At 24.0% G+C, this 16625-nt stretch overlaps 1 protein-coding gene across 2 annotated transcripts in view; it reads left to right on the top strand.

The window, feature by feature from the left end:
• LOC113560833 overlaps positions 1-16625 on the top strand; it is a 91378-nt gene that overhangs the window by 54634 nt on the left and 20119 nt on the right. The gene's annotated exons all lie outside the window — the stretch shown is intronic.

Below are 16625 nucleotides of genomic sequence, written 5' to 3'. Positions count from 1 at the left end.
ATTTACTTTAAAATTTAATATAATAAAAACAAAACACAATACTGGAACCCGTGCCAGTCACGTGACGTCATTTTCGCGATTGATAAGCTTGTGTTATATAGACTATAAATAATATAATAGCATATTGTGATTAAATATTTAATGTTAAACACAATGGTGATGATAAGCTGTTGAAAGAATTACGAGTTATAAATTTATGTGAATAAACGTAAATTTATCAGTATCAGAATGTGGTGAACATACATCTGTAATAATATATACTGTATAAACCTCATTTTAACTTACACCATGTAAATATCCAATCATTATAATTAAAGTATTAACATGTAACATTAGTATTCAACGTATCATATCGTTTTGATACATTTTGAAATAAGTGCGTTTGTTTAAGTTTTTTTTTTATCAGTAAATAGTAATATTATGTTAGCGACGTTAGCGTACATTTTATTTTCACTTTAACAATTTTGTATCATTTTAAATCTACTGTTTTTCGTTTTTATTTTTATTTAAGCTCTTAAGCTTAACACATTTAATTCAATCGAAATCATTTGTAAAAGTTTAATTTAATCAAAAGCTCCCTTAGTTTATTTACAATTTTCTAACATCACTCCTATCATTTGAAAAAGAAAACTGTTTTTACTGGATTGCAATAAAGATTTTTTGAAAGCTAGAAAACTTTTCACATTCGATACCATTATAAGTTTCAAATATCCTATTGCGCTGTTGTACACATTTACAAAATATTATGTGATATCGTCTATTTATTATTGTCTACATTCTACAAAATATAACCTGCTGCAGAAAGCGTGTTTGATTATTAGGTTTTCAGTAACTCACATTTGAAAATAAAAAATTATTTAATACATATTAAGTATGAAAATTAAAATTGAATTTATCTAAATATGATGTAATTAATGGATACTTTTTACTTGTTTTTAGTATTGTTTTTAAATTCTGATCAAAGCATTGTTTCTTTCTATTAGCTTTTTTATAGGGCAAAAAAATTACATGTATTTAGTAGTTTTTACTAACATCTCAAGAAATCATCGTAAATGAACTTATGATAAATCTTTAATCTTTATAGATCAGTGTATCTCTGTATCACCTTGTGTTATTATACTTGAACGTCTCCTAAATACTAATATTTATGCACGTCAGTTAAACATATGAATAGGACCCTTGGGTTCTAATTAACCTCAAAGACAATTAATTATTATTAAACAGAGAAATTCAAACATGGGGTAAGTGAGAGGAACGCATGAAACTTATATTTATAGCAATCATACATAAATGGGTCCATACTCAATCATCAATATTGATTCCACGTGACAATAACAATAATAATAATTCTTGACAGTTGACATAATATATTATAGAACCAATAACGCTTTAATAACATCGATATTATTCACCATATATTAAAGTTGCGTCGTCGATTTAAGCCATTGAAGGGTGCTAGCAAAGAAGACACTTACATAAAATATAACCTTCATTCTTACCATTTCGCATCAGAATTTAAAAAAAAAGAATAGCGGAGAATATCCAAAGAAACAAATAAGTACATATAAAATAAAATAATATGAAATCAAACAACAACACAACAAATATCAACGTCGGATAGTTTATTATTACATATTGGTATTGTATTACATTATTACAAAGTATTACGATCGCAACAAAAGTTCAATATAGCTCTTCTTTAAATCCACATGTGACTGTAGAGATATTTTTTTTTTTGAATTTTCTCTCTGTGTTTTCAAGAAAAGCGTTAAAAACTACAGAAAAAGGGCAAAACTCACATTAAAACCATAATAACTCAGTGTCTTGAATGGACAAGATCTCAAGCCTTCTTTAATTCAAAGACCCAAGTCATAGTTCTGACCATTGTAACAATACTCACGTAGGTCGACTCTGACACGAAAATATTTACTATTCATTCTTACACACGGTCCTGCACAAAACTATTTAAGTTTCGTTTTCTGAGTTCATTACCGCCCATTCAATATGGACAAATATCGTTCATGTTATACATAGAATTGTCATAAACCATGTATTTACTATTTTTACAAAAATATATCTTTTTTAAATTAGGTTTTATTAAAACTTCAATAAACTTTTTTTATAGATAAATAAAAAACAAATACGATGATTCCAATTTAAACACACTACGAATAATTTAAGAGATACTTGTAGAATGTATCACAATACTCCAATTTTTTCATGAAAATTCAAGTATGTTATAAATAAATTATAGATACTAAATCATCTTTATTTTGTTGTAGATTTCTGTTCTTACTATATTTTTGAGAAAACTTATTAATATGTATCAAAGCTAAGTTGGATTAGAAAACATGGGCCCGGCTATTTTAAGGGCTCGTTGAAATTAATTTGTAATTTTTGAAATTTTGATAGATATACTCATTTTATGAAAAAATAATATGCAGTCAATCTAAAGTATAACTGTTTTTTCCTTTTTTCATTTAAATAATACTGGAAAAAAAAATCTAAAAAAGACATTATTATTATCAAAATGCTATAGTCAAAGATAGACTTTCTATAATTTCTTGTGGTTTTTATTATTGGAAGCTTTTTATAGAGCTTAAAATTATTTAGTAGAGAGGCGTAAAATTTGATGTAGCGCCACCCTCCTCACGGTTGATTTGATTGGAAAACTCGTGCATAACTATTAAAAATTAATTATTTTCATTTTTAAGCGTACCTCAAACAATTTAAAAGTATACATAATAATATACTTTAGATTATATCTATATATTTTTTATATAATATATATTATATAAATATTTAATTTAAAGTAATAATTAATAAATAAAAAACATTTTTTGCAATACAAAATAAAAGTAATTAATTTTAAAAATAGATATTTCATATACAAAACTCTCAATAAGTTTAGATTGTGTCCAGTTAGCAGAGTTATATACTTATATTCTATATGTTTTATAATAATGTCTTATTATAGACTATAAAAATGATAAATTGTGTGAAATAATATTTACATTTTAGGAAATGTAATTACTAAAAATAAAATAAAAACAAAATAAACTTTAAAGTAGTATATTATTTTTTATTATGCTACGTAATAATAATAAAACGATACAGTATAAACATTAAATAACTATTGAGAAACTTCACAGTCATACAAATATACAATACATAAATGAATATCACAACATAATATCATAATAAAAATTACACAATAATTTTTAAAAACGATTTATGTTTTTAAATTATATGAATTAATATCAAATTTTACAAAGACTAGAGTGAACAAAAGTTATGCATGAAGATCCAAAAGTTGTATTACTGCCAGGAGCAATATTAACATGGTACTTATACAGGTATATTGAGTATTATAACGTTATTGATAATAATTATTTTAATTCATATTGGTCAGTACATGAATATATTTGTATAATAATAACAAAATATAAGTGTACAATAATAAATTTATCTAAATATGAAATATTTGATTCAGTAAAAATTAATTTTTTACAGTACAACACAGGTTTAAAAAAATAAAAATTTAAAAATAGGTACTATTTATTTGTTGTTTTTAATTTTTTTTATTGAAATGTTTATGAAAATCCCCAAAACATCAAAACATGATGGTATGATTTTATATATGTAGATTGTATCAAAGTAATCCAAATAATTTATTTTTATTTTAATATTTAAAGAAAATCTAGATCTTTTGTAGTTTACAAATCAAGGAATTTATCTGACTTCTCAACTAAAACTAAAATTTAAAATAATAGCAATGTATTTTAAGTTATTAAAATTTTCAATAAAAATATAAAATTACAAGCAATCGTAGGTATTGTGAAATGTTTTTAACTATTATTTACATACAAGTATAAACAATTCATTTTTAATTGATCTAATGAAAAATCCAAAACATAACCTCCTATATTACTTATCTGAATTATCATATATTATATTAAACGATTAAATATCATTTGAATTTTATTTTTTTACAGATAGTATTAAAATTAATAAATAACACTTAGAAAGCTGCAGTAGTCAGTGATAATATATATTAATGATTTTTTTTTCTTTCCAAAAAAAACTTTATAATAAGTCCTTATGTGACATATTGTAACTCACAATTCACACAATAAATTCAAACAACTGTGGTCGACTTGAAAAATGTGTAAAAAGAATTCAATTTCAAAATGTTTTCAAACAAAAGATGTACATTATTTCTAAATGAAGAATATTTTTTACACTTTTATTTTACTTATAATAATTGAATTTATTTTGAATATTATTTAATAGCAGGAGACATTAGGTACACTTTTTAAATAGATACTAATTATTATATTCATATGTTTTATTATATAATTAATTTACTAGATATGTTTTTGACTGCAAATTAATTAATAATTACAAGTCAAGACTTGCGTTTGTTTAAATAAAAAGATCCATTTTTTTTACAAAAACGAAAATATATTTTTAAAGATGAAAATAGAATTAAGGGTATAGCCTGTAGAGCACTTGTCTTCCTTTTCTTATATTGGTAAAGGTTATAGACGTTATAGTAGAAGTGTATTATTATTATAAACTCAATCGCATTGAAAAAATATTTAATACAAAAACCTATACTATGAACAAAAAACTCGAGTAAACATTGTATTTTTAAGACGTTTTTACAGTTATCAGTTGATTTGAGATAAACATAATTAATTAATAAGGATTTCTTTAATTTATTGAATAAAATAAATAGTTATATAAGCGTATTATAAAAAAGTTAATATTTTAAATACCTAACTTAATATATTTTATATTCTATAGTTAAATACTAACGTGCTTGTGTATTAGCTGAAGTGTCTTCATTAGTTGCAATTGGAACAATCTATTTGTTAGTAAAAAACTTTCATTTGGTTTCGTATTGTGCGAGACAAACATTGTTCTTTAATTCCGTTAAGTTTAAACGGGACATTTTGTTATCATAAGATTGATATCATGTCGAAAAACGACCTCCAACTTAACGAGATGCTCGATAATTTTAGCTTGAAAGCAAATTAAAATTATTTGTTTTTTTACTTTTTATGGTGTGTTGAATTTTTTTGATTGACCATACTAACAATACATTTTAAGATGATTAAGTTACGCATTAAGGGGTCCAAAAAAATTTTAAAAAATTGTAGGAAAGATGAATTATACGCCAACGCCATTAAAAATAGATTCATGGTATAAATAGATAATGATATGAACTAAGTATATTTAAATTTTATTGTAAATAAAAAATAATAAAATGAAAATTTGGTGAAAATTTCAAGTAGGTATCTACGATTTATCGTTTTTAAATTACACAAAAATAATAGATTTTGTCAAAAATTAGGCTTGCTTGATAATTCCCGTTTTCTATATTTTTTTTCGTTTGTGTCAACTATAAATGTTTACATTTGACTTTATCGTAGTATCAACTAGATCCAATTTGCTACTACACGCTCAGTTTTAAAAATCGAAGCATTTTTACTGTCCCAAAAGTGTAAATTGACAAAACAAAACATATTATAAAAAAAAAATATTCATCGCTTGACAATATTAAGTTATTTTACCCAAAGAATTATTACACATATTTATTACCAATATAAATGTAATAATACCTTATAACAAATTTAATAGATATTTAATAACCTGACCAATTGCACTGACGCACTGTTTAGTGGTCTTAAAACACATTATTGTAAGATCAATAAATACCTTACTTCTCTACGTGAAATCTAAAATGTTTTACACAATATAGTATTAGTATATAATGCTGGTGATTTACATTCAAAGATAGTTTCTAAAACATTATTACTAGTACAATATATTGAAGTGCAACGTTAAGTTATTCGATTAAACATAAATTATTTTACTTGTCGATCTCATGAATATTTATATATTATGACACGAGTGAATTAGTTTTCATTTGTGTTCAGATACCAATAAAATATTGATCTATTTAGAAAGTTTTAAAATGTATAAATCATAAGTTAACGATACAGATTTAAATCGTAAATGTGCTTGGAACAGTGCTTTTGGATAATGTCACCGTCCTACATAAATTCTTGAGAAATAGGTTTGAGCTAATTGTATATACTTTGTTAAATTAAAACATGCGACACAGGTACACAAGTTTTTTTCTTATTGTTTTAAAATTATCACATGTCATTTATCACTTTTATCTGTTTTGATAATTGAATATAATTATTATTAATACAGTCATTTTTAATAGATATTTTTTATACAATATTTAGATTTGTAGGGTTTTATTTAAAAACAATTTTTTAAAACGTTTTTTATTTTTATTTTTATATTTACTGTGGTTAAATTACAGTTTATACTGATAAGTTTTATAAATTATAGTAATTAATAAAAATTACCTATAAAAAGTTTATTAATATAATGTAAAGGATTATTTAAATTAAATTAAACGCACATAAATAATCATTAATTTTAATATTTTTAACCATTCGGAAATATAAAATAGCACTGTAACATTATGTTCATAGTTAATATGTATTGAATACTTTTTTTTTAAATTATTTTTATCCTAGTTCCTTAACCTAAATTATTATCAGTCGTCTTTGCAGTCTTCAGTAGTAAGTTATTACTTTGGGACATATTTGGTCATTACAATATCTTTAACCATCGATCTGCAATAGCCAAAAAATAAAAACGCCTAGCTTATTACACAATAATTATACATGGAAATAGATAAATATCTGATATTTGAAAATTGATTATTCTAAAAATGATCTCGCGAAGAAACGATAAAAGTTTATTATATTATATTTTATATTTTACTACGACAATGCTCATGAAATATTAATTTATTGATAATAATTTTATAATCATTGAATGTTATCAAACACACAATTTTCGTTTCTAAATCATGAACATGCAAACAATTTAATTTTTCGATTTATAAAAACACGTCTTATATACTATTCACGTAAGATATAATAATGTATCAACAATTTGGGTAATTACAACAAATAACTGCAGTATTGATCAAAGTCATATATTTCTATTTAACGTTAAATGTGAAAATAATTTGTTTCATATAATAGGTACGACCAAAATCTAGTAAAATTGTCAGTTTCAATTAAGTTTTTATTTGACATTATAAACTTCTTATTTTCCATTAGAAAACCTGCATTGGCATTTCACAAAAAAATATATGAATTCTTAGAAAACGAATAAGTTCTTCCAATTAACAAGTTTATATTTTGAAATGTATGAGTGATATGGCTATATACTATTGTAGGTACTAAGCATATATAATGCTATAAATTAAAATTCTACGCGATGAATAACAAAATGCACGCTTTTCTTGATAAAGATGAATATAAAATACCTATGGAAATTATTTCTTTTCTAAAAACAGTGATGTACAGCACAATGCCCTAAATTATATTATAATATACACTTTTGTAACATTAATAATAATTTATTTTTATAAGCTTCATATTAAAAATAATACATTTGTACAAGACTTCATTTAAATAAAATGTATTTGATATTTCAAGAAATGAATGATGTGTTGCATAACACTCTTTATGCGTATGCGTATGCGTTTAATTTTATTTTCAATCAAATATCTTAAACGTAGATTGTTCGATACACAATCGTTCAAGCTGAACGATAAGAAATATTTTTATCAGTTATTTTTCAATATTTCTCTTTGCTAGTTGGTATTTTATAACGATTTTTCGTAGTCACGGACGATTAATGTGCACTGACGTAAACGAAATTGTCAACCGAATTTATGACACTTCACACTCTCTCAGACACGTACATTCTATATCCTACAGATCAAGAACTTGTTTGATTGACGATTTTGACAAACAATTTTTATCGAAATACTTATATATTTTATTTTTTCGTACAAGGTAGAATTATATACATATATAATAATATTATCTTACCACAATTCATACAACGATTTACAAAGTCTTCTATAGTAAATCCTAATATTTAAATTTTTGACATTAATTCTCAATATAATATTACTTGATATATAGTTAACTGTATTAAATATGCATCGAACCAACTACAATTTTAAATAATATTATGAAATCTTTCGGGTCTGTTACTTTACCCAGGCACACAAATGATTATTTCGATGCAACTATAGCGAAAGAACTGTTCAAAAATAAATATTATATAAAAAAAAAAACAGAAGTGTTATGTTTACACGGCTGTATAATAAATATTGTAAGGTGGTCAAGCATACATACCGAGTAATTTTTTTTATCGGTAAACACACTCACCATATCTCATAGTACCATGGTAATTCTATAAAATATTTCTTAATAAGAATTTTTGAGTATTTGAAAATCTATAGAAAATAGTTTTTTGTATTTTTATATTCTGTAATATGTTTTGTCCATTGTACATTTAAAATTCGTTATTTTTTTAAACTACACAACAAAGTTTATTAACGGTGCTTTTTATTCCATATGTTTGAATGTTAATAAGTTTAATAGAAAAATATCAAACCAATTTATTTTGTATTTAATTAGCCATAAATATTTAAAATTTCGAGAAGCTGTGCGGTAGCCGGCAAAATTTTGGCACGTTTCTTCGCTCGTTAAATGTATAAACATTAAACACTATCCATAAGCACAAATGGAAATTACTTTAAAAGGGACCGACGCTCTAGTATTTTTAACAAAAGTAAAAGAGGTTATGAGTAGGTGCATTAACTTGAAATATTAGCATAAATAAAAAACATTTTAATTTTAAAAATTTATTTTTTTACTATTAAATTACAGTAGTGAATTTATTTTTAGTTTTACTATTAGAAAAACCATTTAACACCAATAAAATTTCTATATGTACGTTATTTTCAATTCAATGCTAAGTTATCCTAAACTACTAAATAGATTTTGTAGCATACTTGATCTTATCCGTGTTTTCATCCTTTAAATTCAAAATATCTTTGAAAACGTTTTTTTATTACCATCATTTATGATTTTAAGGAATATTTACAAGCACTTAATAAGTCCTGAAAATAATTAACCACGCATTCATTTGCATAAATAGCTATTAAATAATTTTTGGAAATAAATTGAATAAAATTGTTCACTAATCGTAACTTTATTTATCAATAATTATACGATGTAAATTAAGGAAGTGGATACCTACAGATACTTACCTATATTTCATAATTTCATTCGAGTTTACTACAAACATTGATTTACACACCTTGGTATTTACAAATTTACTTTTTGAAGAAAATATTTTTTCTATACCAACAATAATAGTATAATTCATAAAATAAATACAATGGGTTTTTCAATAATATTTGTTCTCTAGTTTTTCTGATTTATTGAGACTATATAAATATTATAAGATCTAAAAGGTCTTTAGAATTGTAAATTAATTATAATGCAATATATTATTATATATTATTTATATATGTATTATGATGGTTACTAGTTTTTTTTATAACCCACTCTTTTCAAGTACAGCGTAAAACATATATATATATATATTATACATTATTAATAATAATTTATAAGTACCTAATCATTTTATGAATTGTCGATAGAATTCAATGATATTAAGGATGTTCATACATCGTTCGTCTTTATTATTGTATGAAACAACACAAAAATATCATGAATGTTTGAATTTTATAAAAATATAGATATTAACCATTATGTCAATAGTTTTATTGAAATAATACTTATTAAATATCCATTAATTAAATAACGGTACAGAAAAAAAAATATGTGAAAAAATCAATATTGTAAATACAGGCTACCTCCACTACCAAAGCAAAATATATTTGTGCTTATTTATTTATTATATTACATAACGGGACTAGTCCAAGGTACAGTTTTGAAAATATAGAAACAGTAAAACAGACAAACATTAAATATTAAACTAGTATTAATATACATATATACTACAGGCCTAAAGACTAGAGAGGTTCTCATTTGCTAATCGAATAAAATCGTATCATAACGAAATAACTATTAAAACACTGGTTCGATATAGGTGTTTTATAAAATGTTTTTATTTTACCAATGGAAATCCTCAGAAAAACATTTTTACTTCGGAATATAAAATTAAAAATATAAGTGTTGATTTTAAAATAAAAAAGTAAATAACTTAAAAAAAATACGAGTTATACAAACTAACTCGTATTTTATATTTACTCGTACATTTTCGCATAATCAGAAACACTAGTTGAAAGTGAAAAAGTTTAATTTAATCTGTGGTTTTATCGTGATTAATACTTTTCAATATATTGAGCATTTAAAAAAAATCATCCTATTACCCACAGTGCCTTATGACAGTTTCAAATAATCTATTCACCGGTGTCGAATTGACTTTGATGGGTATTCATTCGCGTGACGGGGTGAGAGTTTCCAAAAACACATTAAATACACAGACACATAGTCATATACGCCACAACTGTGTTTAATCCGTGCCAGCATGCCTACGGCACAGGTGAATTATTGGATTTCTGTGAATGCTTGTCAACATCGGGAACGTGGTCGGTATAACTGGGATTATATAATTTAAAGTGTGTGTAGTGTAATATACTTCATATATCATCCCTGAAACGAATGATGTCATTCTGTGATTTACAGCTGTTGATAGCGAACGTAAACAAGCCTGGTGAGTTGTATTATTATTTGCCTTTCATAATCACCGCATTGATTCGGCGGAATCCAATAAAATTGTAATACAAGTAATTTTTTTGTTATTCGATATTGATGGACAATATGATGGAAGTATCTAACTATATATATATATATATATATACAAACTATGTATATATAAATATTATTATTATTATTATTATTGTTATACATGTCAAACTTGTATCAATTTTAATTTTCGTGACACTACCGGCTACCCACCCCTGTGAAGCATCGATGGAAACATAAACTTTGCGTTGGTTCATTTTTTTAATTGTTTCCTTAAACGGGTAATTTTATTTTATTGTTCGACTGATATTCGTTTTATGTCCGCGGTTCTCAACTGACATATAGCAGCATGATAATACCTAATGGTTATATGAATACATTTTATTCGAGAAAACTTGATTTTTCAGTTTTCTCTCTTGTATAATATTATCTAACATAAAAGATTTCTAAGAAAAATTAATTTTCCGTTTAATAGCTATACCTATTCTAAATCCTAAAGCAATTCACTATTCAGAGTTAAAATGATGATGTTTCTCATTCTTGGTAGAATTATATGTCAAGTCTACGCTTGAAGAATATATAACATATGTGTATGATATCCGAATGTCAGTGTTTTCCGCGACTGAATCAGATTTAATTAATTACCTTTAAAGCTAAATATAATGAATTTAACTATATTCTCAAAATAACAATAAATGAATCAACGTTTTCTTTACTTTCAAGTATACATTTTATATTAATAGAGTGTTATTAGCAATAAAAATACCTGTCTATACAATTATATAAGATAATATATATTAATAAACATGATTAGTATTTAAATTTTCAACCAATTAAGTCGTTTTGTATTTCTAATAAGGAAAAATTCTTGACGAACTTGATTAAATTACCTTTAAACTTTAATGATGATTCTACTTAAAACCATTCACAATAATAACAACTTTATAATAAATAATACCAATTTATATTATTCATATTTTTACAAATGTAAATACTAAAAATAACAACCATGACTTAAAATATAATTGTATAACTAACGACAGACAAAACCATTTTATAATTAAATGAAGAAAAATGATTTCAAAACAATTCTCGACAGAACATTTTACAGTATTCTTTACATTTATCACTATCATCATAACTCTTGATTTATGGTTTAAACTGAACATTCTTACTTCGATTTTTCAAAATTAAATTTGTATACGTTAGTATATTATGTCATTACTTTTATAACTGCTGCATAATTTATTTTACTTAATAATTAAGTAAAAAATAAATAAATAGAAAGTGATAAATTTTAATTTCGACGTATTCGTCCGAATTTTCTCATCAGATTACTATACGAAGGTATTGTAAATTACATGTATTGTAATGTCGATCTTGACAACCTTTGAAATGTTAAAATCGTTGTCATATTAAATTAACTTGAAATTAATCTTCTATCCAAACTTCAATGATTCTATTTTTAATGTATAGTCTGTTAGTTAACGATCTACTATATTAAGTTATCTAATGAAAACTAAAGGTTGAGTAATTTTAAAAGGAAGACAATAAATGTACTGTGATCATATATCTTTTAAACGCGTATAACATGACAAAAAATAAATTTTACTATTAAAATAAATACAATTGTTTTTATTTTTAATATTTCTAAATAATTTTTTACGTTTTAATAATTATTTTTAAAATAAATACATTGAAAATATTATTACATTTTACTACCACAACCTGCAACTATTGTACTTTTTTAATGAAAAATAAAATTTAATTATATATCTAATTAAAAAGTTATTAATTTCAATTTATTTCTAATCATCAGCAACACATGATTATGAAAAACATTTTAAACAATTAAATAAAAGAAAAATATATTACGCGACGTGGCTTAATATTTAAATTTAATATACTTTCATCTAGTTTTAAATCATAAATATTAATATCAGATTTCATGCAAATAAAAAATGTAGAATTTCTAAACTGAGTAATTGTATTGTGTAATAAAATACTGGTTAATTTAAAAATAGATGTTTTCTAAATACACTTTTTGATTGATATTAGTCATTGAAAAAATTATATTTTAAAATAGTCGGAATAAATTACGTTTATCATTAATATAATTTAGTGAAATAATAGTAACTTGATGTACGAGTGATGAAATAATATATTCATCTTCCTTTAAATTTAACTCAAATTACATTGTCTTACTATTCAAATTCAAACTATAATAATATGGCCTTTCTAATTTTCATAGAATTTCACATTCTCGTATGACATATACACCTCGTTGTATCATATTATTTAAATACGGGTTGATGTGACTTAATGAAACTATGGCACTACCTTATTATTATTGTGAACGCTAAATGCACACTGTAGAAAAAGAAAAATCTTTTTAATTTAATAGAAATATATACAATATACATTGGTTTGAGAAAACCATTTATGTAAACAATCAACTCGTTTAATTATCTTAATAGCATTTTCCAAAAAACATTTACAATTGCAATTTACAACACTTCAGTATTGTACTATTTTTTTATTTTAATTCCGCGTAGAAATTACGAATTTTATACCTATATACGTAAAGCAGTATAAATAATAATGGTTTTTTTTTTTCGACAGTACCTTTTATATTATTAGTATGTAAATAAATATTCATATATCCTTTTAATGAAACAAATGTATTATCATTTGTTGTACCAAAAAAATATTGTATACTAATTTTAAAACATTTTTGAAACAATTTCTGTAACAACGCTAAAATAAAAAGGATTTTTTCAGTAACTTAATGGGTAAACTTATTAGACGATGAGAGGCGGGTGTTGGAGTATTTGGCGTGATGAGGAGGATCAGTAAGGTTGGAGCGATTTGTCAAAAGAAATAGCCTACTCTTGTATGTGTGCAAGTGTGTGCAAGTGTATTGTATACATATAATACATGTACAATATACTTATATATGTGCTCATAATAAATGAACAAAACTTTGTTGAAATTTTAACTAATTAATCACCGAGGTGCCCTCTGATAGTTTATCATTTTTCTTCTTGATTTAATGAATAGAATTAATGTTTATTCATATATGTATTTTATTTTTAAACTCAATCAAGGAGTATTTGATTGAACCGTTTTATGATATATTTTTTACACAAAATCTAAACTTATTTGTCTATATTCTATATTGAAAGCTTTAATAATATGTTATTAACTTTTCGACAAATTGTTTATATGCTTCGAAATACATTTCATTTTTCGCATAAACTACTTTTAAATCGATAATAACGAATAAAATGTTAACAATAATAGGTAAATCTAACAAAAACATACCTTTTTAATAGTCAAATGCATTTATAAAACTACATAATAATATTTGTTTCCCATATCGTTTTACTCAGGTGTATATAATATAGGATGCTGGATAGGGTAAATCTATTTGAAGTCATAATAAATTGTAAATATCTAACATTTTGCAAGTGATTCCAACTTCCAATTTTTAGTATTACCCATTTTATTATCTGAAATAATTTAACACAGTTGAAAATAATGAAATAAAATATATTATAGGTAAAAGTAGTGAATTGAAAATAACGTAAAGCACTACGTAGTTGAAATATTAGAATTAAGTCATTAATCTCCCAGGAGGCTAATAAATGATCACCATTATTAATATTATTACTATTATTATTGGACCGCCATCGTATATTCATACCATAATAATATGTCAGCGTCTTGTGTGTAGTTCCGTGTGCAATTTCACTATACAATCGAAAATACAATAATAATATTATAATAACATAAACCATTTGACTATTTATAACTTTTTTAGTGCATTACGCTAAAACGGCAGACGAATAAATACATTAGCAACATTTCAGTTTCACACGTGTGCAGGAATATTATTGATTTTATGTTCGGTCCACACACGACGTAAACGTCGTTTCTATCGTGCGGCAAAACACGCGGGTTTTAAAGATTTTCCGTTTTTATTTTAAAATCAACAATTTCAGTACCCTTATAATAATTTTAAGAATAATCAATATATCGTGTTTGTTTGTGTTATTATTATAAATTATAATTAATGATAGTGACTAGCAATATTTTAGAATGTTGGTAAAAACGAGGATAAACTTCCATACAAATATATCTTCGATAATGTATGTAATACATGACAGCAAAATACGCGATTGACACAATATACATATTGTAAATTGTAATAATATAAGCTACAATATCAAACTCGATACTAATTTAATTGGATAAATATAAAGTCTCATCGTGATGTTCCCGTATAAAACTTTATTTTTCCACTTTTTTTATAGTAGAAAATATTTTCTTTAAGTTGTTCAACGTATACAATTTTTATATATAATATAATACATATAATGAAGTCACTAGATAATATTCGTGTTATTTAACTTTCGAACAAAACTATAGTTCAATGCATAAACATAACTCGATAATAATAAATACTTTAAATTTAATAACTATAGCTAGTTTGCTTTTGAAAATGTTCAGTTGACGTAAAAATAAATTGTGAAAAAAAAACATTATTTTACTCTCTGTAAATATAATATTGAACGAAATGTTAATTAAATACTTAAATTAATAAAAAACAAATTATAAAGTAAATTGCTTTGCTTTACTTACAATTTTTTCTTGGCATGCTAAATTAAATCATTTTCAACTTAATAAATAAATTATATATATATTTATAATTAACATAATATTAGAGCTATTCAATTATATACGTGTAATAATAATTTCATTAAAATTGAATATTTCCCTTATTGATTATTACGAATTACCATTCAACTTATTACAAGTGTATCTATCATAATATTATATGCATATTATACATATATAATATAGATATTTACTTGAAGACCTTATTTCAAATATACTCGCAACGAAACGCTAGCTATAGTGGAAATAATAATATAGAGTATAGAGGTGGAAAAGTGATGATCCAATCCCAACTCAAAACCCTTTGATAGTTTTCCAGTAATGTTAATGTATGCTCGAGTGAGTATTGATTTCCTATTTTCTAGATATTTTACGAATTAATGCAAATATTTTCATGAATAATACACGAATAAACGTGACAAAAAAAACACGAATTTCTGTGTATTGGACTCGGGTTTGCGACTCTGTCACTTGAATTCGTTATATTCTTTGATACTTGAATGTCACGATATTCTACTAGAGCAACAAACAATCGTTCATACAGTGAATCTTATTTTCGTGAAAAAAATCTTAAAACATGTTACATTTGAATATTTACAGAGTGACTCACCAAAGTCGCTCATTCCTTTTATCAATTAATATTAAAGTGTTGACTTTTTTTGGAATTATTAAGTAAAATACCATAATTTTTTTTAAATACTTAGATTTTTATGACTAGATCTTAAGTTGAGGACTATATTGTAATCATATTAATTTCTTTTTTTTTCAAATATAAACCACGCTGTTTTACTATATGTTTTAATTAGATGATTTTTTTTTTAAACTATGAAACATCTAAATCTAACCTTCAAATGAGTAGTTTTTGGGTTAATTAAAAATTCACTGTATCTACTAAACATAATGTTTTTTTTGTAATGCTTTTATATCAAATATAAAATGAATGTTTTATTTAGCCTAGTATTGAGTTAATTTTTACAAATTATAAAATTTTGATAAATGTTTATTAATTACTATAATTTTCCTAATTATCATAGCTGCCATTCTATCTTCTAAATCTATTGTAGACTAATTTTTATCCATAGTGGTTCAAGCACTTATTATTAGCACTTAAAGTATAATGACACAGAAAACTATACTCTTTAAAAGGTCAATCTGTGTAAATCAATTTTTTTTTTTTAAACATCTCATTAGCAATAAAAAAAATGTGGTTTATATTTGAAAAAAATACTTTTGTAGAGTTTTGTTATGTTCCTTTTATTGTATAAAAAT

Source organism: Rhopalosiphum maidis, chromosome 4 (genome assembly GCF_003676215.2).
Source record: "Rhopalosiphum maidis isolate BTI-1 chromosome 4, ASM367621v3, whole genome shotgun sequence".
Lineage (NCBI taxonomy): Eukaryota > Metazoa > Arthropoda > Insecta > Hemiptera > Aphididae > Rhopalosiphum > Rhopalosiphum maidis.
Note: the sequence above shows the minus strand (reverse complement) of the source record. Positions and strands in the feature narration are given on the sequence as shown.